We start from the raw sequence: 26356 nt of genomic DNA, 5'->3' as shown, positions 1-26356 counted from the left end.
GAATCCAGAAAACAGTAAGGACACAGAAAGAAATTAACTCTTGTTAAATCAAGAAAACTTGATGAATACATATAAAAAAAAAAAAAAATGTTATATATCTGTGTGCATACCTTACTGTGGTTTGTGTACTTTTCAAGCCATTTTGAAGTATACAAACCATACTAAGGCACTAAAACAAATATATAAATGTATGCATTTTTATATTTATGTGCTACCTTACTATGGATTGTGTACTTTTCAAGCCATCTTTTATAAACATAGAAATATGTTGTATAATTCTATGTTTATAAAAGATGGCTTGCATACTACACACACCATAGTAAGGTAAGCATACAAATATATAAATGCTCATATGCATTTATATATTTAATTGCGTGCCATACTATGGTTTGTGTACTTTGTTAGGCCACGCCCATCCCACCCCCTCGAGTTCTTACCCCACTTAAAGCCCTGGCTTTATCTCAGAACAAACTGCTTTAATATCTTACTACAATGGAGGCAGCGCGACCCTTAGTCTGTGACAGCTCGGAATTGGGGGAGGTGCTCAGGTTTAATGCAGCCAATCGGCGATGAAAAGGTGGGGTCTCCAACATGGCCGGGGGTGGTGGAAATGTATGGGGTATTAAATATTATATAACACCGGGAAAGTGATGCACAAATGTAGTAAAATATCCGAAATGTTAAAACATGCTCGCTCCTATAAACACTATTTTCAAAATATTGGCTGTCTGACCGCATCACGAGAGTGTTAAATACGGAGCAGCTATTTATTCCTTTTATTATCAGTTGTGTACCCAAACCTACAACGCCCGTCGGTTACGCACAGCATGCATGCACTTCAATTTCAGTCACCCTCAAAAATATGGCTGTCCAGATCTGGCTCTTATTCCGTTTTCTAAATAGCCACAAACTAAAATGGTTATGAATGCTTCCTGATAAAAGTGCAACCTTTACAAAGATGGCCGCGCGGCAACTTCCGGTATATGTCCGGACATGCAAACTTCTGGGTACTGATGTTTTGAAACTGAGAATGTAACATAATAACATCGTTTCAGTTCTATATGTATTGTTGAGGCTCATTTGACTTGGCAGCTCTCTGCATTAGGTGCTTATAAGAATTTTGACCACGTGGCATGTCTCTACAGGCAGCCTTTCTTTCAACCGGGGGCACGGGGATGCTGCTTATGTATCGACTTGTGCTGTTGTCTATCGTCCCACGTGAGGCATATGACCAGGTACAGTTTTTTATTTTTCGCATTAAATGCAGCATGTGCAGGCTCAGCTATGGCATGCTGAAAACCACTTGTATGTCGAACTCTAGTTAGCATAATGATGACATAGGGGAGGGGAGGGGGCGAACCCAAAATGCAGTGCGCTATTCCATACTCTCCCCCGCAATCAACTTGTTTGGTAACATTAGCGGCAGATGTCATTTTAACACAGTTTTACACATAGGAAAAATAAATTACTGTAGGACCATTGCCGATGCAGGAAACTCTATTAGAGATCTGCCCAGACTCTGTGGGGCAAAATGCATGCAAACCTGGATTGCACCAACAGAAGGGATTTCACAGAAAAGGACATTGATTGCACGATCATCAGTCTTTGAAAGTTGGAGGCGTCTTTAGAATAGGTTGCTATGAGTAAGCCACGTTGTAAATAACTTAGTGGTGCAAAATACCTAAATTGCACTATTATTATATATGGAGCAACTCTATAGGCATCATGCGTTTTTTTTTATTTAATAAGAGCATGATATAATAACAAATGTGTTGAAGTGAATCACTTACAGAGCTGCAGATATCAGACAGTGCAATCAAATGATTTGCCCAGGATCACACACTTTGGTTAAATGGTGAAACCGGGATGTGGAAAATGTAAGCAACTGCACACTCTGAGTACTACAGGCCCCAGGCCCTGTGGCTCCCCACCTAGTCCACCCCCTCCTTGCACTTAGCATGAGAACCCCACTGCCTGCTTCCCTTGCAATCCCTGGCACTTTCCCGCCTGGCCTCCACTCAGCATTCGCTAGCCCCGGTGGCCTTCTCCCCCATTCCTCCACCCTCCCTTTCACCTGCACTCCCTCCTCTTTACCCAGTACTTCCCCCTTCCCACCCTAGGATTTTGCATTCTGGCACTACCCTCCCCCTCTTGCACTGCACTTGCATGATCCGAACGTCAAAAGGCCTAGTAGGTCCGTTATTGTTATCTTTCTCCCTTGTTCCCTGCTCCGTCTTTCTTTCCTTGTGGCGCCTTGAAACACCATTTGTTATATAGGCTCCTTGCAAATACCCAATAAATTAAAAAACACATCTTCCCAGGTTCAGTTCATGTAGATATTTATTAAGGTGTTTCATTGCATTTCATGTGCTTAAATAATACTTCATTTATAGCAATGCCTTGGAAGCAAACCACATTACATAATAAACTAGCCTTTCATAATAAAATAACTATACACATCATCATAGACATATTTTGAGCAATGAAAGTATGACTTTAGTTGTATTCTCCCCATTCTACATGTAAAGTCACAATAGTATCATGCAGATTAATGTGAGCCTAACAAATCTCAGTTGGGTTTTAAAGCCATAGCCATGATTTCATGAAGCATGCCGCCTTATTCATCCTTCTCACCTCCCATACATGTCTAATGGCTCCCATTCAAATGCTCTGTGCCGGGACAATGAATGTGCTGAGCAGGAACACTGTGTTCTAACACTGTTTTCTGCACCCTCATTGTCCTGCTAGCAGGACACCTTGCCGAACGGGAGACGTGTCCCACTTCCAAATGTCCTGGTCTAGCTCTAAAAAAGCTGGTGGGGGTGAGGAGGGTCAAAGTGCCTCCCCCGCTCGATATACCACTGATGTGACCTTTGGCTTGGTGATATGCGCTAACATGAAAAGAGAAGATACCCCTGATCCTCTCAGTCCCTCCAAGAACATTTCTGATCAGAAATAAACAAACGGGAGAAAATGAGTAGCCATATTACACTATATTTCACCTTACAACTATGAACTACACTTTCAAATAGACACACATCTTAATACTTGTAAATACAGGTAAATGAAACACAAACTGTATATTAATTTCTTTCCTCTGTTTACAAATCTGTATTTTATTAACCCCTTAACTGGCAAGGGATTTCCCCCCTGCCCCTCAGTGCCAAGCCTTTTTTTGATGATTTCGGTATGTTACCATTCAATCCCTTGTAACTTCTTTGTTACATGTGATATCTCTGCCAAATTGGGCCCCTTTCCTCACCACATGTAGGCGGTTCTAACGCCACCAAGGAATCCTAGTCTGCTGTATGGGGCTGAGATAAAATAACCAAAAAGGGAGTACATTTTGTGTTTGTGTTTTTTCAGAAAATGACAATACAATTATGTACAAAAAAGCTTGTGGTTTTTTCTTTGTAAGAGCTAGGAACAAATTAAAACGGTACCGCACATGTGTTTGTGCACCTACCTGGGCAGAAAATAAAGTGTCGACTGTCCACAAGTCCAACGGCAGTCCCAGGGAGCCCCGGCAGGGTACCCGTCCGTTCCCCGAGGGAGATTCTGTAATGCTGCCTAGCAAGAGCTCCAGTATGGTCGAGGGTGATGTCCCTGGCTTTGGGTGGCTGTCCCTCATGTGGGTTGTCCGTCCACAAGTCCAGCAGTGGTATCAGGGAGCCTAGGTAGGCTCCCAGTCCTTTCCAAGAGGGAGAAGGTGTAACGCTGTCGTTGGTCACTCGTCTCCCATTTGGGTCGACCATCCCCAAGCCCAGCCTGGAGCTCTGGCTGGGCTGCATTACAGCCTTTCCCTCCGGGGAAGAATGGGGACCCTGCCCGAACTGCCAGTGGACTTGGGGACGGTCGACCTACAAGGGAGACAGCCGCCCAAGGCCAGGAACATCACCCCCGTCAAATCCTGGAGTGCTGAATCGGCTGCGTTACAGAATTTCCCTCGGGGAAGGGATCGGGACCTGGTCGGGGCTCCTCCGTCCAAGGCCAGCAACATTACCCCGACTATCCTGGAGCTCTGGCTGGCCTATGTTAAAAGCTTCTCCCTCCGGGAAAGGTCGGGGACCCTGCCCTGGCACTGCTGCTGCACTTGGGGATGGTCAACTCACATGGGAGACGGGTGCCCAAGGCCAGGGACATGACCCCCAACCATCTTGGTACTCTGGCTGGCCTGCGTTACAGCTTCTTCCTCCAGGAAAGGACAGGGAATATGCTGGACCTACCTGGACCTACCTGGAACCACCTCCGGGCTTGTGGATGTTCAACTCACATGGGAGTCAGCCGCCCAAGGCCAGGGATATGACTCCTTACCACCCTAGAGCTCTGGTTGGTTTGCGTTACAGCTTCTCCCTCTGGAAAAGGACGGGGACCCTGCAGAGGCTCCCCGGAGCCGCTGCTGGGATTGTGGATGGTCAACCCACATGAGGGACAGCAACCCAAGACCTGGGACATTAACCCTGACTATCCTGGAGCTCTGGCTGGCCTGCGTTACAGCTTCTCCCGCTGGGAAAAGTCTGGGATCTTGCCGGAGCTCCTTGGGACTGCTGCTGCACTTGTGGGTGGTCAACCCACATGGGAAACAGCCGCCTAAGGCCAGCGACATTAACCCTGACTTTCCTGGAGCTCTGGCTGGCCGGCATTACATCTTCTCCCTCTGGGAACGGACGCAGACCCTGCCAGGGTTTCCTTGGACTGCTGCTGGGCTTGGGGATGGTCAAACCACATGGGAGACAGCCGCCCGAGGCCGGGGACATCACCCCTAACAGTCATGGAGTTCTGGCTGGAATGCCTTACAGCGTTTCCCCACCAGGTAAACCCAGCAGTCTGACAATCCCTTCCCGGGGGGAATGCTGTAACGTGGCCCAGCCAGAACTCCAGGTAAGTTAGGGGTGATGTCGGCAGCCTTGAGCATTGGTTTCCCATGTGGGTCTACCATTTCCAAGCACAGTGGCAGTCACAGGGGGCTCGGGCAGGGTACCCATCCCTTCTCGGAGGTAAATTGTGTAGCACAGCCCAGCCAGAGCTCCAGGATGGTTGAGGGTGATGGCCCTGGCCTTGAGCACCCGTCTCCCATGCAGGTCGACCCTCCCCAAGCCCAGCATCGAGCTCTGGCTGGGCTGCATTACAGCCTTTCCCTCCGGGGAAGAATGGGGACTCTGCCGGAAATGCCACTGGACTTTGGGACATCGACCCACATGAGAGACAGCCACCGAAGGCCTGGGATAGCATCCCCAACAAATCCTGGAGCGCTGGCTCGGCTATGTTACAGAATTTCCCTCGGGGGGAAGGGATGGGGACCCTGCCGGGGATCCCTGGGACAGCCGCTACTTGGGGATGGTCGCCCCATTTGGAAGGCAGCTGCCCAAGGCCAGGCACATTACCCCAGACTATTCTGGAGCTCTGGCTGGCCTGTGTTACAACTTCTACCTCCGAAAAAGGTCGGGGACCCTGCCGGGTCTCCCTGGCACTGCCGCTGCACTTAGGGATTGACAACCCACATGGGAGACATTCCCCCAAGGCCAGGGACATCACGCCAGAGCATCATGGGCACCTGTCTCCCATGTGAGTTGACCGTCCCCAAGTCCAACGGCAGTTCCGGGGAGACCCGGCAGGGTCCCCATTCCTCCCCAGAGGTGAAATCTGTAACTCGGCTCAGCCAGAGGTGCAGCCTGGACTTGCGGACTGTCAACCCACATGGGAGACAGTCGCTCCCAGGGAAACAGCAATGTTCTGCTGGCATGGGGGGCAATTTGTGGCCTAACCCAGCAATTGTATCCCTGCCCAATCCCGCCAACAATCCAGCCCCAGTCCCACTCACCCCACTGACAATGGGCCCTAACCTTAGAATAATTAACAAAAGTACTCTCATAATGTTGCAGCTCCTTGCGTAGAAAAAGCTGTAAACAAAAAACATTTGTTACCTATGGTCAGCCCAGCATAAACAAATAACTATTATGCTTCGATCACGGCCCCCCTTTCAAGCCATCCCTGGTGGTCTACTCACCCTCATCCCCCAGTAAAAACACATTAGCCCCTTCCTAAGGGCAGATTGCCAGATTGCATTAGCAATCTGCCCCCAGGGAGGGCTACATGAGATGCCCCCCATCCATTCCGGGTTCGGGGGGGGAAGGCTCTTCCCCCTAGTCATTAGAACCATCACTGGTGGTTTAGGGTGGCCTCCACCCCCCCACCAAAAACATCTGTCTTTCTTTTTTGTTTTGCCTCTTCCCTGGGGGCAGATGGGCACATTAGTGCTTTGCGGGGATCACCCAAACAGCAGTGCCAAAAAGGACAAGCTATCTCATCCCTGGCACTAACGTATTGCTAAGGATGAGATAGCTCATCCTTGGCACTTTAGGGGTTAATGTGTGCTATGCCAATTCAATAAAGAACTTAAGGCTAGCCCCGTGATCACACGGGCAGGCCAGATCATTGCCGCATGCATACAGCGTTGCCACAAACAGTGCCGTGATTACACAGCATTACATGAATAAATGGGTTGGACACAGATTCTTCATACATGGAGTTCGCCGCCGTACTACCGCACGTGTCGGCGCAAATCTCCTTTTATTAGGAGCACATCATGATGTGGTCATGACTCCCCGCTTAAAGGGGACATCGCCACACTCCTCCTTTTTCATGACAAATTAACATCCATATGCGTTTAAACACATCAACCAACATCACAGTAATGGGTGTATTCACCTCCTTGAACCAGTCTCACCAATTATCTCGAACAATGGTCCCACCACTAAACTGGTGACCATCAACACTCCCTCTATGTGGCCATCTCTCCTGCACACTCTATGACCTCTTCCTTGGTCGGGACTGGATCCTCTATTCCCGGGTCAAACTCGTTGCTCAGTTCATCCCGTGAGTCTTGATCCAGCCTCCGGATGGCACTCCACCCACAGACTATAGAGGAAAAACGAGGATCCAAAAGTAGGAACCCTCCCGTCCCCTGCACTCTATCATAAATCCATCAAAAGATGGTTCAACAAACTTTCAAAAGCATTAGTAATAGTTAAACAATAGTTTTCAAATTAGATAGATAATAAAGATAAACATTCAATGATTTCATAAAGGCACCAAAAGGTGGTTTTAATTATAGTCACAGTTAGTTAACCATAAAGCCTTAGTGTACAAAAAGCCAAAGTGACTGTCTAAAAAATACCATGAAAACAATAAGCAATGATAGTCCATGTATACAATTTATGGCTGACGCGTTTCGGGATACATATCCCTTCTTCTTGAGCCTAGTTGATTTGGACTGCGGAACCTTAAGTTTAAATCAAGGTCAAGTGTAAATTTCCACTCAAAGCATGGTAAAACCGTTTGTTCCAATTCTTTCTGCCGGTCAGTGAAGGAGAACTGCTCTTTTCAAAAGTGCATAGTGCCTCTAAAGTCGTAAAATCCGACGGGAGAAAACGAGTGTGTACTCCGCTAGCACGGTGATCTTAAAGTGTCCCAGGTTATTTCGCAAACAGGACAGATTGTTCTATATGGTTAGCTCACAAGTCACTGCATAATGCATGAAGAAGCTGATGTTCACAGGGAAGAATCCCTCCTGGACAAAGAAGTCCTCCGTATATTCGAGTGTCCTGTGTTTCCTCCCCCGCACCTCAAAAAAAGTATTGATATTACTTTACACCATTGATTAAACTAATTTCTAAATATACAATATTAGGGAGTGCTTCTACTGATCCACCCTTTTTCACACTCCACCCACAGACTGTCAGATCTGCCCCGCTTCCAGGCCACAGTGGCTGTTGACCCAGCAGCAGTTGTCCATTAAGGCAGCATACCCGCTACAGACTGTTCCCATATACTCTACGGCATTGATGTTCTGTGGCGGGCCCCGTGTCGAGGGTTAGGGTCACCTGCTCAGTTGAACGTCTTCATTTCCCGCTTTCATCCACTATCTCCTTGTCATCGACATAGGCAGCTGGCCGCGGTGTGCCATCTCCCTCTTCCCACTGAGGCTTTTTGTCTTGTGTTGGCACCATTTGAGCAACAGATTGTTTGGGCGATAGTCTCTCAGCTCTTGGTCTGGCATATGCTCTTGAGGGGGTGGCTGGTGACAGGGCTCGAGAAACCCTTGCGAAGTGGTCACCCATTCCGCACCTCCCACATCTGTGTCTTTTGGCAGGACATTTGTGTACATGCAGTCGGTCTCAACCACACAGTGGGCAGGAAAGGGTGCACCACTCTTTCCTGGGCCATTCACTCTTTTTGAAGCTCTTACCACCTTGCATTTTCCCTACCACGTAGATGTCTTACAGCTTTAAAATCTTCATCTCGTCCATGGCAGATGCCCTCAGCTCTGCAAGCTCATGGAATCGCCCCACCGCCAGATCCTAGCCAGCGTTATACCTGGCTCCCTAAGGATTTGTCTCCTCTGTTGCCTGATTTCTTCATCCTCATTTCCTAATGCAAAGGACAGTGCAATATGTCCCTATCTCCCATGAAATGCATCTAGCCTCTCGCCCCCATTCTGTCTCGATGACCTCATCTGGAAGCGCTCGCAGTCCATTTGACTCAGAGGGGGGGAATATTAATCGAGCACCTTAGCAGGAGCAGTGTTGGAGCTGGCTCTGTGCCGAGTGTCTTGAATAGCTTTTGGACCACTGGGCCTGCAGAGTACAGCATGGTAGGGCGTTTCGCACGTTCATTGATCTCGACAGCCTCCAAATTAATTTTGAGTCTTTCAACCCATGAGGTCCATCAAGGCCCATGGCTAGATAGGGGCCCCAGATATGTCGAACTCCACTAATGGTGCTAGTGATCCCTGTTGGCGTGGTATTCCTCCTACCTCAGGAACACTGTCTTCTGCGTCTCCAATAGTGACGGGCAGGTGAGGTCTTCTCTGTTATGTTGTCTGGGTGCACTGACTGCTCAAAACACCTGGGCATGCAATTGTCACCGCCTTCCTACTAGACCAACTGCTGGGCATGCAGGACAACTCTACTTCTCCAGAGCTAGAAACTGGGCCTCCAGTCAGTGCCTTCCACCTTTGCACACCAGCTGTGCGCTGATGCTGGTGGATTTCCCTGCCAGCCCTCACTGGGAACACCGTTCAGGCTCTTTCTCTCTTTCCCTTGTAGGCCTGTGTGCCTGAAATTATGTTTTTTCGTTTTCCTTATTTTTTTCTCTGTTTTTGAGCTCCAATCATGAAGTGCACAGAAATCACCTTTGGTTTTACTTATTCCAGCTCTGACCATGCATGTTCACCCACTTTTTAAAATTTTAATGTTTTGTATTATTTTTTTTTGCGCTAGGATCACGGAGCGCACACAATACACTTTTTTGTCTTTTCCCTTTTGTTCCTAGATCAGGTCACAGAGCACACCAAATTCATTGCCCTAGCAGCCCGGGAACACCAAGGGAGGCTTTTCCCAGCTCCGGCCACAGAGTGTACCGAGTGCACCGCCCTTTGGCACTGCCTTTAGTTGCACATGCGAAGCAGCGTGAAGTAACGCCGGCAGCCGCTGGGCACTGTACGCTACCGGGGGACCGCCTCAGTGCAGGGCACAGAACCCCTTGTCGCCATTGTTATGGCTGGCCTGTGATCACATGGGCTGGCCAGATCATTGCCATGAGCATGTAGCATTGCCACAAACAGTGGAGTGATCACACAGCGTTGCATCAATAAATGCTTCAGACTCGGATGCTTCATACATGCAGTCTGCCGCTGTACTACTGAATGTGCCACCGTGAGGCTCCTTTTATTAGGAGCACATCATGACGTGGTCAGTACTCCCCGCTTAAAGGGGACATCACCATACCTGTGGTACAAATGTAACCACTGCTGAATTACATACCATAAAACGGTAAGCTATGCTACTAAAAACTTTAGGCGGTATGGCTACTCAAAAAGCAGTAGCCTACTGCCTAAATCTGTAGCATTGGCAAGTATGTGCATGTGTGCTATTGATCGGCTTACTTACCAGCGATCTAGATTACTCGGAGTCCTACTCTTCCTCTTCCCAGTACTTACCTTTGAGTGTGTCACACCCTCTCAGGAACTCTCTGGCAATCTTTCTTCCCCAGGCTCCTCCCATACCAGGAGGTATAACCTTTTGCTTACCCACAATTCTGCAGTAGTCACCTTCACCCCCATGGCAGAAGAGGAGGGACGTCCATACGGGGACGAGGAAGAGTAGGACTAGGAGTAATGAAGATTGCCGCTAAGTAATCCGATCAGTACCTCCACATCACTCTTCGCCGTCCCAGTACTTAACTTTGAGTTGTATCAAAGCTAGAACACAGGAAGGTTGCTTTTGCCCCAAAAAACACACATGCACCAACGGTAATGCTCAACCAACCAAGGGTAATGCTCAACCAACCCAGCACCCACTTTATTGTGCAGTAGCAGGAAGGAGACAGAAAGACCAAGGAGCCCCACCCACAATTCAATGAGACACAGCTCCAAGAACCCCCACACCAACGCAAGTAGACCAGGGCCCATCAAAGGTGAGTTGGTAGTGTCTAATAAAGGTTTTGGGAGTAGCCCAGGTGGCAGCCCGGCAGATGCTTAGCACAGGGACTTTAGCCAAGGAGGCGGCCACCCCTCTCGTGGACCGATCCGGGATTGGCCCATTAGGACAGAGGTCCGAGGACTCCTAAACCCATAGAATCAGGGACTTGATCCACCGGCTGATAGTGGGAGTGGGCGGCCTCTGGCCACAGCCTCCTGTGCCAAAAGTGAAAAGGAGATGACCGTTTTTTCGAATGGACTGTGTGTGGTCAAGATCCTGCAGGACTGCCCTCTTAACATCCAGGCAATGCCAGGCCTCTTCCTCTGTGGAGGAAGGAATCGGAAAGAAGGCCAGAAGCACCACCTCCTGAGAACGGTGGAACCTGAAGGGGGACCTTAGTAACTAAGGAAGGGTTGAATTTCAGAATCGGAGCCTCCTCCCTGGCTACCAGAAAGGGGGTCCTACACACTGGGCATGGAAATATGTTCCAGGATAGACCACTCTTGCAAGATCTTACTGTGAATATTGGAGATCAGAGGCAGGCCCAACTTGGGGGTATGCTTGTATTGGCTAATATTTGGATCCAAAACCTGCTCCACCGATTCCTGCTCCTTAAACCCCATGGACAGGTAGATCTGTTTGAGGACCAGTTGGATATCTTCCCTGTCCAAGTACTTCGCCGTAGCGTCCTCATCGGAAGAAAGGGAGGAGAGGTCTGCACATGGAAGTCCTTTTTGGAAAGCCCAGCAGCAGTTTAGCCGGTCTGGAGGAAGAGGCCACTTTCACATGCTTTTTGCAGCATGCGTCCCATAGTAAACAGCAGCGAGTCCTCTAATGGAGCACCGGTACGCGTAACCATGGTGTCCCGAAGCTAATAGTCCAAGAAGAGTGGGAGAACGCCAGACCCCCCCATGCCGTGTCATACCCACCCTCCCCTTTCCATAGTTGCATATGTCTTTTTCTCCTGTGCCTGCAGGCAAATCAATGAGCAGGCTGTGTTCCACGGCCCCGTAGGAGTGCGCGGAAGCCCAGCAACCGGCCTCCGTCTGAGAGATTGGGCTACTCGCCTAACAACCGGGGTAGAAACACGGAACCCCTAGCCCGGGAAGCAGCTCTCCTCCATGGCCAGATGAACCCCCGGCAGCACACAAATCGCCCATGGATGCAGAGCAACCTCCACCAGACACCACTGCCCTGCAAGGGGCCCGGCAGGCATCCTCCAGTCCGGCAACCCCCAGACCCTGCAGGGGAACCGCCAGACGAGGGCCGAAAGCTGTTGCTTCCTGCATGCCCCACACTGAGAAGACCCGAAGTTCCGGCAGGAACAAAAGAAGTTGTGGGTAAGTGGGAGGTTATACCTTCTGGGAGGGGAGTAGCCAGTGGAAGAAAACTTGCAAAAAAGTTCCTGAGAGGGTGGGATACACTCAAAGGTAAGTACTGGGACAAGGATGAGGGACATGGAGGTAATGAGAAAGTTGCTTAACTAAGTTTCTTTTCCATACGCTGTAGCGATGTTAGGGGCTCGATTACAAACAGGCCCCATTTCTATCGGGAGATGCTAGCCTTCTCCTGATTTAAACTTCGAGTTTTTGTGCCTGTAGTCCTTGATTTTAACAGTATAAAACCAGGGCTACAAGTCCCAGAGTGCATCGTTAAACCCAGAACTAGACTAGCATTTCCCGAATGTAACGGGACATGTATAAGAATACTAGTTTTATTGCAGTAGAGAGACAATTAAGGAATTGAATGGAACTGCATGTTTTTTCAATGTGAAATGGCATTGTATACACATCAAAAAGGTTAGCCTAAAATTAGGAGATTTTGTTAAAAGTAATAGTTAAAATCTCTCGTTTACTATCAAGTGCTCGTACTGTCAGAGCTGAGAAGAGGTGGATGTCTGGCCACGTTTTCAGTGTGAACTTGTTCTACTGATTACCTATCTGTAATCTTCTTCGCACCTACTCACTTTTTCTCATCAGTCCATACATATGAAGGAGCCTGAATACCCCTCCAATCCTCCAACTGTAACGCTCACCTGGTATCCACAGGGACGTCACTCAGCCTGTTCTGACCTCTTACGACCTCCAGCCCTTCCCTGGAGTCTACTTGACTGGAGACTGGGTCTGAAACACAGGATTGGTAGAGTTTAACTCCCTATTGACTCTGCGTGCTTGAACCCCTTCTTCCCCGGGGTCCAACCCTTCCCTCTGATCCACAGCTCACCTTGTTTTCTTGGAGAGTGTGCTCTCCGTCCTGCTTTCAGCGCAGGGGCGCGTTGATTGATGCAGGCTCGTTGCTGCCTAGTTACTTCACTGGCAAGAGTCTGACAGGTAAGTATAATGAGTCTTTTGAACAGTTCTGTAACTTCGTTCCTTTCCTTCCTTAGATGATGGTCGGCGTCTGGGGATGGCGACGTGCTGCTGAGATGAGTAGCGCTGAAGGTGAGTGAGAGCGCAATGCGACCCTTTCTTATTTGTATTGAACAGAGTTATTTTTCTGTGTCTTTAGGTGCTGCGACGTTTTCAGCGTGGATGCCGGTTATGAAGAAGAAATGCAGTGAGTAAGCGCAGTATGCGGCGCCTCTAGATTTTTCCACACTAACCTGGAGTGTCTTTTCCCTCTTGCAGATGGATGAGAAGTTCCGGAGACAGAGTTCCCCCAGAGCGGCTGGGATTCAGGTAAGCGCTTGAAGCTCGCACAGTCTTTAAAAATAAGCAAAGATTTGCTGAATGCTTACTAATGCCTTTTTTCTGTTCTTTTCCCTTTTCCTTAGGAAGCGGCGTGCCGGGATGGGAATGACACCGCCGAAGATGCCCGCAGAACAGAAGAAGCGATGAATGATGGGCAGAAGTGCTGCAAGGTAAGGCTGTTCCTAACGGTGTTCTTTTTCTTGCAGGAGCTGAGTGCAGAAGAAAGATGCAGGCCTACTGGAGACCGATCCGAACACAGTGAGTGTCACGCTGCATGTGCAGAAAAAAACAAGCATGTTTCGCAGCCTGGGTGTGGCTTAAATAGTCTCTGGGTATCCCAGGTGTCTCTGGGCTGAACCACACCCAAAAGACTAGACTGCACATGCAGTTCTGGGAACCGAAATATGTGGGAGCATCCATCTTGTCCCCATCAAAGCACTACAAGTCCAATCCCCTATGTTATCCTATGGGAGTGAGTGAGTCTGGTGCCACAAGCGCCAAGTCTGACTCCAAGTGGGTCTTTGGAGGGATGGAGAGGCCCTTGAGGGCCATGTAGGTGATCGTGGCCTGGCTCCAGCCTGCCAACTTGGATGGCTGGGGACATGAGGGGCAGGAATCATGACACCAACATTCTCTCAACAGGTTCCCTCCAAAGAAATTACTTGTAGGCTGCCCAAGGGTATGAGGGTTGGACCTTTCCATAATCCTCCTGTACATGCCCAAAGAAACTGGGCGAGCGAGGACCAGAGGGAGTTAGAGTCGAGAATCACGACTATGACAAGGAAGCGAGTGACTAGGTGTAATGAGATTACTGCTAAGTAATCAAAGCACTATCCACACATCCTCTTTTCCATGTCCCAGTCTATAAATATTAAGTATTCCAAATCAACATCTTCAATCAACTTGGCGACTCTACAAATGTCCATGGGGGAAGCCCCCTTTGCATGATTGCTGCAGACCCTCCCTGTCAATGACTGAGCCAACCTACCCTACTGCTGGTCAGCTCTCAGGATCCCAGGAAGAGAACAGGTTCTGGCGATCTGGGAAAAAGATCAGGACTGGCCTTGTACAACTGCACCAGCAGGAGGAACCACAAACTTCAGCTCCAGTAAGTAGTTGTCAAGATGACCCTGGAGATGCTTTACCTGATATGCTTCAAGATCCTGGGGATCAGGGAAATAGGGCGATAAGCGTAGATAAACCCCTCTTCTCTGGCCAGGGACAGGCTAGCGTATCTGCTTCCCAGCCCCCATCCTCTGGGACCCTCCAGCGAAATACAGGAAGCTTGGTGTTCGATGCTGAATCACGCCTTGAAACACTTGTTTATAGGCGTGTTATAAATACCATATCATATATCAAATAGGTTGAGCTTTGGCCACCCGATCAGCTGGACTGAAGGCAAATGCTGTGTTGAGTGAAACAACCTGCTAAGGGAATCCGTTAGGGTGTCTACCCCCTACCTGAAGTGGCAGGCCGCCTGTGACCGATTCTGTGTCGCCTAGGAACAGCTATCGTTGGTAACTCGTGGAATCCCATATGCCACTGCCATGGTGTTGTCAGATGTTATCTGAATTGGCCTGCCCTGGATCAGTGGCCGGGTTGGGGCTGAGGGGGTAGGGCCCTCCTGATCACTTCCAATTCTTGCCAATTGGATGAGCTGAGAAATCTTGAGCGGACCGTTGCCACAGTGTTACTGTGTTCTCAGAAAATGCTGCCCAGCCCCTGGTGCTTGTTTTTGTGGGGAACCGGACTCACCTAGATGGGGTGGAGGGGAGGAGTAGGGAAGAGTTTCAGCAGGAAATCCCATGAGACGATTCACTGGGCCATACTATCAATGTACAGCAATTCTCCCCTGGATTTTGAAGGGGGCCAGGTTTATGAAGTTCATTGCTGACTGTGTCCAGTTTCGATGGTACAGGAGGAGCTCAGGTGAAGAAGTGCGTAGTTCGAAAGGAGATCCCATTGAGTTTGACTCCATCAGGATCCTGGCATCTTGGGTGGAGACACAGTCTGGCATTCTGAGGGAGGGCCCTACGTTTACCCAGGAAATGAGGACGATCACGAGAGACTGTTGGTTGCGATCTGCTGAAACCTGAACAGGACTGCTTGGTCCTGGAAGTTTCGTGTTGCTGCGTCCTTCAGGGAGTGTCCCAATACTTCTCTTCCTTATGGAAATGATGGACACTTTCTTCTAATTGGTCTACAAACAGTTTTGGCTCTTGAAAGGCAGGTGAAGGGAGACTGACTTCTGGGTGGCCCCTGTTTGCCAGTCTCAAAACTTTGCTTGCCTCCTGGCAGAACAGACATGCCCATTGTGAGAGCGGCTGCTCATACACTGTCAAAAGCTAGGTGAGCGAGAAATGTGCCTACCTCTGCATTGTGTCCAGTAGGTCTGTTCAGTCTGCCATCCTCTACATGTTAGAGTAGAGATCCTGTAAATTGCCCATAATGGCTGGCATGGTGTAGGATGCATAGGTTGAGTTCCGTAGGGATCGGTGAGCTCCTGCATACTTTTCCCTGAGGGAGCTAATATCTTTATGGCCCCCTGGTTGTTTTCTGCTGCTTTCTTGCAGGCTTATAGGCATATATGGACAATGGGTGAGGGTGGACAGCAAAGAGCCCACCTCCAGGGATGATGACGCAGTCCGCTCTCCCCCAGCCTCCGCCAGGGGCAAAGCATCCCCATGTATGTAGGGACTGAAATTCTCTGTCTCCTTCCAGTTCTTGTGCTAGACAATAGGAATTAGGGGTATTGGTTGATGTACTGTTCTCTTAAATTGCTGGACCGTAGGCTTGGTATTAGGATTAGTTAGGCCCTCTGGTGAATTCCGTGCACTGGGTCACATGTTTTCGCACTTGTCCCACCACTTTTCGGTCCAGCTATGCCCCCCTGTTTCTTCTTTGTGCCCTTGTCTGAGGAGGAAAGGGAAGATGAGAAGGAGATTTCCTGGATCTGTGCACTCTCCTTCTGCTCCGGACCTCCCACCCCCCCCTACTTGGTTTCTTTGATGAGAACCTTCAGTTTGTTAGAGGCACTGACCTGCTTTTCCCAGTCTTTCTGCGAGAGGAGAGCCAGAAGATGTCGGCTTCCATCCTTGTAGCGTGCCATAACCTCACCCAAGTCGAGGTGTTCCAGCAATGCAAAACCACCTAGCTCTCTGCCAAGATCAAGGAGGGGGCCCCATCATACCATCATACTCAAGGTGTTTGTTCCGTCAACTCAACTGAACAGAAGCCCACCAAGAGTCACTGGAGCCAAAAAAAAACTGGAGTGACTGCGAAGAGGAGCACTGCAAGCATCCCTCAGGAGGACTGTCTGGAAAGACAGACAAAACAGGAAAGGCTTTGGTAGCCTTTTATACCCTCAGAGGGGGCGAGAGACAGCCTTTACATAATTTGTTATTTGGAGGGAAATCTTGGGGAGAACTGTCTTGGGGAAGACAGACTGCCTCCATATGTAGGGACAGGGACGAGGAAGAGAGGGGACAACCAGGTAATCTCATTGATACTGTGTTGAGAACAGTAAGACTTTCAAGGCGCCTTCTAGAAATTGAATTATTGCACCGTAGACCTACAAATGCTGACAAAGGAACCCTTGCATAGGGAAATAAAGCAATCTTCCTAAAATGAGCAGGCCACGTAGAGTATGTGCCATTGGCCACTATCCCCACATCCAAATCTTACTGAGTAGAGCTTATTAGGGCATTGGAAGGGCATTGAGACTTCGCAGTGCCCAGAAAAGCTAAGGAACATAGAGAGAGTGAGGCTATGGTGAGGGTTGGGGCCGTCTGTTCGTTGATCTTTTTCCATGCTGCAGTTATTGCCTGCAGTCTGCAATGGCAACCTGGTCTGAGGATGAAGACCCAACGGTTCCCCTAAAAAGAGACTTTGGTGGCCCCTGGCAGAGCTGCCTGCCCCAACCCCACCCCACAAGAAGCAGAAGCTTACAGTGAAGTGGTGTTGCAACAACATGTGCTGAATATGCACCTAAAAGCAAAGATGACTGTAGTGATTTTGCTAATCCATACATGGAAATAAGGCACAATAACCATATACCCAATGACACGTCAATCGTGAGGTTCGATTTCAAAACAAATTTGGTTTTATTCAAAGTATCTCAGTCAGCCGACTGGGTCTCAACGCCTCACGACGTGTGTTCCCAGACACTGTGAGATGCGAGAGAGAGCGAACAGCACTCAAGCAGTTATATATATATATTTGCTAATCCTATTAGTTCCGCTCTTATACACGTCATACAGGCTAGGGTTCGGTAATTGACAGTTATGACATGTCTTCATTTAGTCTAAACATTAGTTATTCTAGCAAAGGCTGCAGATACACTTTTCTGTTATGAGGAACATGGAGCACTGACACAGGAAGGATATCTTGTTCTTAGCAGAGAGACATTGCCTACAACATTATCTGCTGTGGCTCATGAGCTAAGGGTCAGATAGTTCTGAGGCAGAAAATACCATCCTTCGTGAAGGAGCACCGCTAGCTGCATATAATTCATGTTTAACTGCCTTTTACAACAGCGCATGCAAGACAAACTGGCACCTGGACTACCGATTAGGCGTGGCTTCTGCTCAGCTTCAAGGCCTCAGTGAGAGGGAAAACAATGTATTTCTGCACGGCGCTACATTCCTGCCTACGTTAGTATTTCAGAGTTCTAGCTGTGGCCTCGCACCGTATGTGGATCTAAAGCATAGAATATATTTGCAAAGCGTTACAAAAAGTAAATGGCCGGCATTTACAAAATGGACTCCCTATGATCACATTCAGGTTTCTTTAGTTTGCAAAGTTTGTCACATGATGCGATTTGCTTCTGGCACACATACTATTCATACCATTCAGGCTATGTGATTACTTTTTCGGTATAACAATTTGTCTTCTTGCGGCATCCTGGCAGAATCAATCGAATGTGGGCTTGACTGACACAGAAGGTTACCAGGTGGAATGTTGTGGTATGATGGAGGTTCTGTTATTATTCACTCTCTGGGGGTCTGACTGACCCATATGCGGTTTTACTCCACTTGCTTTTCTTTCCCGTTTCCTGCTCTGTCCGGCTCTCCTCCCTCCACCCTGGGTAACCCTGGTACCTTTGGTGCCTTCAGGTGTGCTTCAATGAGGTGGCGTCTCAGAGGGGATGTTGCTGTTCTTCACTCTCTTCAGAGTCTTTGTCAAGTAAGCGGTTGGCTTCCTTATTCCACCTGTTTCGGTGCTTTCTTCAGTTCTCAGCAGAGCAGAGGATTCATTCCTCCGTCGCTCCCTGGTGTCTGCACTTATTTGCAGGCCACAGGCCCAACGCGACTGCAGCGTGGTCATGCCACCAATTAAGATGGTCTTTATATCCTCTTCGTCTCTGCGGTATTGCACTTCTCAGTGTTAGCCTCCTGGTGTCTATCTTCCGCATCTCGGTCTCTCCACGTCACCTCAGTGGTGCCGTTCAGCTCCGCCCGCCTCCAGGATGTTATGACGTCAAAGGTTCGTCTCTGTAGAGAATCTCTCCCTGTCAAGTCATGGTTGGTTGTCCCTTTTAGTCTCACAACCGTATTTCCAGGGGCCATGTTGTTTCTCATCAGCTGTTAAGTTTCTGGGGAGTTCAGAATTTCCTTGAGCCAAAGGTACGGAAGAAGAAGAAATGTCAGTATTTTTATTTGATTGTTCATCGATGGATATTACTTCAGTCTCTTTTACTCCCATGTCGGCAGACAAGATATTTTATCAGGGAGTTTGTTATACGAATGGGAGTCCTTGTCTATTCAAGGGGAGGCACTCGCATTGAGGTCCCACTTTCCAAAACCCTTCACGGCGGTTTTGCTGAGCGAGCTCACCTCCCTAGTCTAAAAGGGGGTGGCACCCCCTGGGAAGGATTCGTCAAAACTCACATTGCCTATGTTGACAAATATTTAAACTTTCACCACTCAAGAATGAGAAATACACATAATACATACACAACACTTTTGCTTACAAACTTACCTGGGGTTCCATTTTCAGAAAAATGCACTCTGAAATGTAATAAAAATGCAACTTTTTCTTTAACAAATAGTACATGCAAATAATGACCAACTGCGCGTGCGTAATGTACGTCAACCAATCAACATACCAAACCACTCCGCCGTACTTACATTACAACAAATTTACTTGCCATTTCGACCAAACGCGCAACTTCAATATAACTTCAATTGAAGACATTGACCAGTGTGGATGCAAAGTACGTACCCCTTACAAACCTATATATACTTTTAAAATAATTTTAAATTTGTCATTTTATGATTTTGGACGAATGCCTGGTTAAAATCCTGGCCACTAGGAGGGTAAAATCTATAAGTTAAAGGCAGGGAAGCTGCCTCTAAATGGGAGGCCTGCTTCATTTGTATTGGAGACAGTATTAAAGCATGAGACCCAAAATTAACTCTGAAAATGCGGGTGTACCCGGTGATGCAAACACTGCCTTAGTTGAAGTGCTGCAAAGGGGGGAACTGGTGCTTGTGGGGGAGGTGGGTGCTGATGACGCTGAGGGGGAAGTAGTGGAAGTGTGTTCAGCTATACTCGCTGTGAATAGGTTTGCTCCCTTAGCCGACGAGGACGCGGTATTAACTTGGCAAGGACATGGGGGGCGGGAGGGATGCCTGCTGGCAAGGGGAAAGGCATACTACACCCAGGGAGGTCCCAGGCACAAGCAAAGTGCAAACATATGGGGCGAAAAACTTGTAAACCCCCGTCCCCCAGAGTGGCCCAGGGGAGTACAAGGAAAATAAAAGGTTGTAAAGGGACAGTCCTGAGCCGAAATGTGTGGCCAGATGATGCCCTCGTGCAGGGCGTGGCAATGATGAGAGAAATTATTGAAAAGGTGCTGGTCGAACTAAGGCATTTGACAACCACCATCACGCAAAAGCGCACTCACTGCTCAGGGGCACATGGCAAAGTACAGGGTGGTAAAAGCATGATCACTTGGCATTATACTCCCACCAGTGAAACCCGAGCTCAAAATAATACTGCCCCAATTTCATCCCTGAGAAGCACACTGGGCCCTGCCGAGGGGTGGGGAGAGGGCACAAGCTGGGCTAATCCGTTATTGAAGGTTATTCAAAACCAAGCCGCCAAAGGGGATATGCCAAGAAGGGGGAATAACGCTGATGTAAAAACCTCCTCACCCCCCAGGCCGTGGAAGGGCCAGAAACTCACTGCTGCCAATAGGCAAGATTCTTTGCAGGTGGTAACTGGAGCCCCGGTTAAATGGAAGAACAATTTGACCCAGCATAAACACTTTGTGGTCATGGCCAATGTCCCCTAATTGTGGGTGGGTAGCCACGAAGATCAAGACATGTTATTGAATAAAGTTACTCATTGGATATGTCATAGGATAGGGTGTACCTCAGTGATACGAGATAAGATCATTTATTATAACCGAAGCAGCTACCCGGGGGTGGGAAAGGACTATATCCTTGTTTTTCTGAGGAATGATCGGTTACTACAGGTTTTGCTTGGTATTGAAACTAGATTCTATTCCTCCGGAGGGCTGCAGGATTTCATTGAAGGCGACTATACCCTCTGACCCGGGCAATATGGAAAATGGCCAGAGTGGGGTTGCAGCATGGTAGGCCCAGGGACTTGGGTACCCACGGGGCCCCCAAGGGAGGAGTGATGGTTACGGGCTCAAATTTGGAGGACGTTGATTGACTAGTGTCCTGGAACATAGCAGGTCTCTTCAAACATCTTAATGACAGTGAATGTGTGGGGTCACTGGAGCCTTATCATATAATGTTCCAGGAGACATGGGGGCTATGGCGCAAATGAGGATCCAGGGGTATGCCCTTTTGAGATCCAACCTAAAAAGGGAGACCATGGGGGAGGCTTCTTGTAGGTGTAAAGACAGTATGTAATTGGGTGGTAAAAAAGATAACCAGAGGGTCTTTGGATCTGCTCTCCTTGGAAGTTACAAACTCTACTTGTTGCGGTTTGGTTCTTATCTAATGTCTATAATAGACCCAATCTGGACGCTCCTCAAACTGATATAAGACACGCTACATAATCCAGGCACTAGTCTTTACTTGTGCTTTGTGGATTACAGCTCAGCGTTCGATACTGTAGACAGGGGCAGACTCTGGAACAAACTGTCACGCTGGCGACTGAATGCCTCATTTCTTGGCAGCAAGAAAGTGTGCCGGAGTACGAGCGAGGGATGCAGTGGTTTTAAGTGACAAATCGGTTGTGCTATTAAATGCAAGTAGGCGGGAGGGGGATTTGGGGGGACAAACAGACGTAACTTTTTATGGCAAAGTTGAATATTGGTATGTAAGTCTGTATGTCACCATGTTAAATGGAAAACAATAAAAATTGGTTAAAAAAAAGTGACTCTCGGCTTGGGATTTTAAAGAATATGTATCATAATATGTGTTTTAAAATGTTTATACATCAATTCATTGTATTTATATAATGTGCCGAAAATACTTTTTGCCGAATAAATGTTGTTTATGATGATGATCATTTTATACTTTAAAATAAAGAATGTAGAATGTGGGACTAATCCTGATTTGCATATGGTATGCCACCTTTTGTGATGGCTTGCCAGGCTAAGAACGATGGTCTGGAGGGTTGCCCAGAGCAGTGTCAGAGGTTAAGATTAATTCAAAACCTTCCAGCTATCATCTCTTTTGTTGTAAACAATTTAATTACAACATATTTGAAAATGTCAACAACCACTCTTTCGTCCCTTCAACTGAGCCAGTAAATAATAATTTCTTTTTTTTAAACAGTTTCAGCTTTTACTACTGATTGCAACTTTTGTTTAAATGTGAACACAATAAATCATAATGTGAAGGTAGGTACTGGCATATAATAGCCCTAAACCCATACTATACATACCAATATATTGAAAATGTGAATATTAGCAGTAGCAATACATTTCCTCACAAGTAAAACGTACAGGTGTATAAAGTCAATTATATTGTAACATGTCTTTTTGTCTCTAGGTGAAACATCAACAATAAGAGAGATGACAAAGGTACATACAATGTTTTTAATAGTACAAGAACATTTATAAAAAACACAATGCAGGTAGCTACTAGCGTATTATTAACACTATACCTATTATGTAAATAACACTAGCTACTATTGAACTATATATACCCATATTTACAAAATGTTAATCTGAATGTAACCGGTAGCATTAAATGTCTTCAAAATTAAAACATACAGGTGTATCCAGGATTGTGCATCTAAAATAAATGATTAAACAATCCTGAATGCAGGTCCACTGGGAACACAGCTATGTGTTTAGTATACAGTTAAACAGTACAACGTTTTATATTGGAACATGTCTTGAATGGTGAAACATCAACATTACGAGAAGATGACAAAGGTAAATACTAATGTAGGCACAGGGGTGCTATAAATAGTACAAAAACATGATAAAACAAATGTAAGCAGTATAATGTAATCTCCTTACAATTATAATGCACATATGTGTAGAGTAAACAGTTGGATGAGCCATTACGCTTATTGTGCTGCATAGCTTCAATAAATGTGTACACAACATTCATGTGTTCCTAGTGCTAAATGAATGTTAATGCGCATAAAGCCACTGGCGTACTATACATACCACTAGCACAACATTACATATTTTAACATGTCTTTTGTATAGGTTAAACGTCAACATTAAAAGAACACAAACATTGTACATCTTTATATTATAAAAACTAGAAACATTCACAAAATGCTTTTCACTAACACAATTTTATATTAAATCTAAAAATGTAAAACATATATTTAAAACCTCCTTATTTTTCCATTGTTATTTTATTGCAGCATCAAAATAAGCATGAAAAGAAAGCTGGGAAAGCAAAAAGAAAACAAAGAAAAACACCACAAACATTCCTCAAAAAAGAACACAAAACATAACATAAAAACATGTATAAAACTAGCCAACAGGATGTCCAAATAAACATTCCCACTCATGTATATTACAACTATACCAACTATTGATAATATTCCACAAGAAGTAGTCGAAAATGTATTTTCAAAAGAACAACTTACAACACAAACAACATGTATTGCACCTGTGGAAATCTCACCATCTGTATCCACAACTCCTTTAAGTTTAAAAAAAAAACATTGAAAAAAGAAGTAATATCTTTTTAAGTGCTCCCAATGCTACCACTGAGGCTACTTTGACCAAATCTAATGAATTAAATTCACCATGCGAATCACCTAAAGTTAACAAATTAAAATGACTGAAAACCACTAAAAATAAATCCAAATGTATTTCAACACTACAAACTTTGCCGATCAAATTACAACCTTCAGTGCCTATTACTAGTTGTATCACTGCTTTAATATTTAAAAGTGCTATTAAACCAAAAAAAAAATACCTCAGCTAATCATAAACATACTACAATTCCAACAGTTGAAAGTCCAAGAAATCAAAAAAGATAATACCAAATACATTTCCAATTGCTATACATTCGCTATTGCTACTACTGGTAGTACTACTACTACTATTAATATTTAAACTGGGAACACTACTTTGATTGAACCCAATAACAGACATTTTAGCTCTGATATAACTAAGTAATGTCCCAATAACAAATTAACAAATCCTATAACACCAGCAAAAAACACTTAAACATCATCACTTTAGTTTAGGTAGTGGTGTTTTAAAAATTAAAACTAGCGTGGCACACAAAACAAATAGTGTACCTATTACTACTACTCCTTTTAACTTCTACATTACAAACTTCAACAACTAGACACATATCGCAAGTAAATAATTGTAGTACTGACTGTAGTCAAAGCATTTCCAGTGCTCCTACTAGAAGAAACAAAAAGCAACATTCCAAAAATATAGCTACCTCTGGAACAATTCCATTTGGTAAATTAAGATCTCGGATTTGGGACTACTTTGGAACTACTGCCCTAGATGATGTGTGAAATGTAACTGAAATATTTTGCACCATCTTCAAATAAAAATTAAAACGGGTTAAACCTCAAAAATATAATTTAGGAAATCCGGCAATGTTTGCACCTTTTGTGAAACAAAAATGAGCAAATAAATTTTAGAAATCTTTATAAAAATTAAACTACTGAACAAACTTCAATTAAAAAAAACAGATCCACGTATAGAAACTGTAACTGCAGAAAAAGGAAAAAGAACCTCCTACCTTGTAAAGTTCTTAAAACATATGAAGTTGGTGATTGTGTGTCGCTTCCAAATTGACCAAATGGTGATCCTGAGAATGCTTATTCCTTTTAGGCTGCTTTAAAATGTGGAACAATAATTGTAGTAGGAGAAACAAATGCAACTACTCATCTGCCAAAATGAAAATATCAATTAAGACATGCTTTTAAAAGTAAATATTTAGTAAAACAATCTTTTTTTTTATAAAATAGTGTACATATTTAAAATCCATTAATATTAAAAAGGCACACAACACATAATATAGCTTTTAATTCAATTGTGCTTTATACTGTACAAAACATATTAACACTACCGTTTTTACTAATGAAAAATGTTTAAAAGTACCAACATAAATAAAACAAAATAAAAGTCAATATACTTTTCTTTTTTTGTTAAACGTATTTTTATTGGCATTTCGTATTTTAAACCAAGAACAAAACAGTCCCCCATCCTTCACTCCTTTTCCCCCAGGGAAAGCAGCCTAGTATAGATGGCTTCCCCCTCCCCTTACTCAAATACATTTCCCTCCCACATTTACATAATGTCCAATATTCGCAGGTTGTGTGGACACCATTGTTTCTTATAGTTACTTTGCAGGAATGTCAAGACCATCCGCCAATCCTGCTTAAATCGCATGCTCTCCCCTTAAATTCTATACATGACCTACTCCATTGCTGCAAGCATGCCTCCATCAACATCATCATAAATGCCTTCTTCTGGGCCTTGGTGGGCAGGCAGATTCTGGGGTCAAACAACCCACACATCCACTCTTGCGCACTTGGGGCTGCATCAAATGTAATAATTGCCTGTATTTGGGCCAAAATGGTGCAATTGCTGGGCATTCTCAACATGTGCACCAAGTTCCCTTTCCCTGGTACTCTCTACAGCACTCATGCGAAACTGTAGGTTAAATGTTATGTAGTGTTGCCGGGGCATAATCCCACTGCATCATAATCTTGTACCAGGTCTCCCTGAGTTAAATTGACTGTGTCAGATCTGGGACATTCCTCCATATATTTTACCAGTGTTCTATGGGGATGTCTGTACCCAATGTGCTTTCCTATTTTTTTCATATATGGTTACTGTTGGTTTGTCATGGAGTCCAATAGTGTCTTGTTTAGCATGGACATCGGACTCTTGGATCCTGTACGTGTGGTGATAAACTTTTCGAATATCATCCGGTCCCTACATGTTATGTTATGTTACTTTGCATTTATATAGCGCCTTATGTATCATTGGTATGATCTCAAAGCGCTGGTAGGTTGAACGCCTTCAGGAACCATAGTTCAAGTCAGTTGAGAGAGACAGCGTCGTAAGGTGCGTGGGTGCACCGGATATGTTTGCAGCTGGTGAGGCACTTGCATGATAGCTGCTTCTTAGTGGTAGGTGAGGTGTTTGGGAGGCCAGGAATATGTGTTCATTCTGGAGGGTTGACATCTAGACTGATTTCCATCTGCGTTAGGCCTGAGGAGAAGCTTAGGCAGCGGTGTGTGTTCAGCTAGCTGTGTTTAATTAGGATGTTGAGGAGTAAGAGGCAGGTGTTAGTATGAGAACAGCTACACCGAATGTGTCATAGTATTGCTGAGTTCTAGTTGAGTGGTGGTGTATAGGAGAGAGTAAGTGAGGTAGTGTGATATGGTGGTTATCAGTAAGGCCATTCTATCCACCCCTTCTGTTCATCCACTCCATCCGTTCCATCCGCATTATTTATTCCATCTGTTCTATCCATTCCATCCACTCTATCTGTTCTATCCACGTCACCTGGTACATCTACTCCATCTACTACATCTGTTCTACCCACTCCAATCCGCTTCATTTGTTCTATCTGCTCCATCCGTTCTATCCATTCCAATTTTTCGTTCAACTCTTTCTGTTCCATCCCCCCCTTCCGTTCCATCCACTCTTTCCATTTCATCCGCTCCATCCACCCCATCCATTCCATCCACTCCATCTGTTCCGTCCATTCCATCTGTTCCACCCACTCCAATCTGCTCCATCCGTTCTAT

At 46.0% G+C, this 26356-nt stretch overlaps 1 protein-coding gene across 3 annotated transcripts in view; it reads left to right on the top strand.

Annotated features, from left to right (window-relative positions):
• The first annotated feature begins 986 nt into the window (after window positions 1-986).
• ERCC6L2 (ERCC excision repair 6 like 2) overlaps window positions 987-26356 on the top strand; it is a 1852128-nt gene continuing 1826758 nt past the window's right edge. For 2 of the 3 annotated variants that reach the window (XM_069625699.1, XM_069625698.1), the window contains exon 1: window positions 989-1235. The gene's annotated coding sequence lies outside the window, so the exon portion shown is untranslated. Of the gene's footprint in view, window positions 1236-26356 lie in introns of all 3 variants that reach the window. The other variant, XM_069625700.1, reaches the window with a different exon arrangement.

The sequence above is a fragment of the Ambystoma mexicanum genome, chromosome 6p, assembly GCF_040938575.1.
Source record: "Ambystoma mexicanum isolate Mex_15411 chromosome 6p, UKY_AmexF1_1, whole genome shotgun sequence".
NCBI lineage: Eukaryota > Metazoa > Chordata > Amphibia > Caudata > Ambystomatidae > Ambystoma > Ambystoma mexicanum.
This window is presented reverse-complemented; position numbering and strand designations above follow the sequence as displayed.